Here is a 1,874-nt window from a genome sequence, read left to right on the forward strand (position 1 = left end):
CAATACTTCAACTCCTACATTCTGTGCCCTTAAAACAATATGCAATGATCTGTAACCTTTATTTACAGGCTCGTTAACGTGATTACTCAAATGAAGATTTTTTCTTACATTAACACATATATACAGTAATCCCTTTCACACAGAAATTAAATTTGAGAGGACTTTTATTCTTGGTGCCAACGGCCGTAGCCGTGTTGAAACACCGGATCCCGTGAGATCTCCGAAGTTAAGCAACATTGGGCGTGGTCAGGAGTTGGATGGGTTGTCACGCGCTGTTGGTGGGGGGTAAGGGAATGGAGGAGCGGAAAGGAACTGGCCACCCTACTGCACGTAAACTCCGGCTCAGGAACACCTTTGCGGAGGTTCGGACCTGCCTTCGGGCAGTATAACCCCTTATTCTTGGTGAAACTTATAATAGTCCGCCTCTATGATGTAGTGGTTAGTGTGATTAGCTGCCACCATCGGAGGCCCAGGTTCGATTCCCGGCGCTGTCACGTACGAGGGCTGGAATGGTGTCCACTCACCCTCGGAAGATCAACTGAGTCGACGGGGGTTCAATTCCCATCTCAGTCATCCTAGAAGTGGTTTTCCGTTTTTTCCCTCTTCTCCTCCAGGAAAATGCCGCGATGGTACCTAAATTAAGGACACGGCCGCTTGCTTCCCTCTTCCTTGTCTATCCCTTCCAATCTTCCAATCCCCCCGCAAGGCCCCTGTTCAGCATAGCAAGTGAGGCCGCCTGGGTGAGGTACTGTTCAACCTTCCCAGTTGTATCCCCCGACCCAGAGTCCGCAGTACTCCAGGACACTGCCCTTGAGGAGGTAGAGGTGGGATCCCTCGCTGAGTCCGAAGGAAAAACCGACCCTGGAGGGTAAACAGATAAAGAAGAATCCACTTCAACTCCAGGTACCTAATTTAATGACTACTCTATCAAATATGCTTGCTTGGACATCACACCAAGGCGGCCGTGATTCGAATCCCGGCCACATGTGGTTCTCAAAATGAGAAATAATTTTCTTTTAGCTCGGATTCCACTTAAAACTGGAAGTCCCGGGCATGTAAGAATGGTATCAAAAGGCATGAAAACAACACAGTCGCCTGATTAAAACCATAAGAGCAGCACTGGTCGGTCATTAGGCATGTTATTCACACAAACATATGTTTCATACATTTATAACGCGGGATGTTTCTAGTCTTAGAAACAATGTAATAATGCCTCCGTATTGTCTAGATTAAGACATTAGAAGTCGTCGAGTTCAAGAAGTCGACCTTTGCTCACCACTGTGTTACAACGCCCTGGTCGCAGAGAGGTGAAAGTAGATTCGCTGATCGCACGCCAGCTGGACACACGCACAGGAGCCGAAGAAACTGGAGCAACCGCAAAAGACATTATAAAATACTCATATGCACTAACTGGGGGCGTAGCTCAGATGGTAGAGCGCTCGCTTAGCATGTGAGAGGTACCGGGATCGATACCCGGCGCCTCCAGAATTTTTCTCATTATTAAATTTTTTTCCAACCAGCTTAAAAATTCTTTCATTACAATTTAATGAATATATTGCCCTTAGACAAATTAATTTTATCACGCTTCTGCCTACTCTAAAAGACACAGAAAACCTGCGCAAGTATCAGACAACAATATTGAAAAGGAATGGTACTGATGTCCGCCTCTGTGGTGTAGTGGTTAGTGTGATTAGCTGCCACCTCCGGAGGCCCGGTGGCTCTGCCACGAAATTTGAAAAGTGGTACGAGGGCTGGTACGGGGTCCGCTCAGCCTCGCGAGGTCAACTGAGTAGAGGTGGGTTCGATTCCCACCTCAGCCATCCTGGAAGTGGTTTTGCGTGGTTTCCCACTTCTCCTCCAGGCAAATGCCGGGT

The 1,874-nt window shown here is 47.7% G+C and overlaps 1 non-coding gene across 1 annotated transcript; it reads left to right on the forward strand.

Annotated features, from left to right (window-relative positions):
* Positions 1-1,412: 1,412 nt before the first annotated feature.
* On the forward strand, positions 1,413-1,485 carry TRNAA-AGC (transfer RNA alanine (anticodon AGC)). Its single transcript has one exon. It is a non-coding gene; the product is annotated as a tRNA-Ala (tRNA).
* Positions 1,486-1,874: the final 389 nt, after the last annotated feature.

The sequence above is a fragment of the Anabrus simplex genome, chromosome 4 (genome assembly GCF_040414725.1).
Source record: "Anabrus simplex isolate iqAnaSimp1 chromosome 4, ASM4041472v1, whole genome shotgun sequence".
NCBI lineage: Eukaryota > Metazoa > Arthropoda > Insecta > Orthoptera > Tettigoniidae > Anabrus > Anabrus simplex.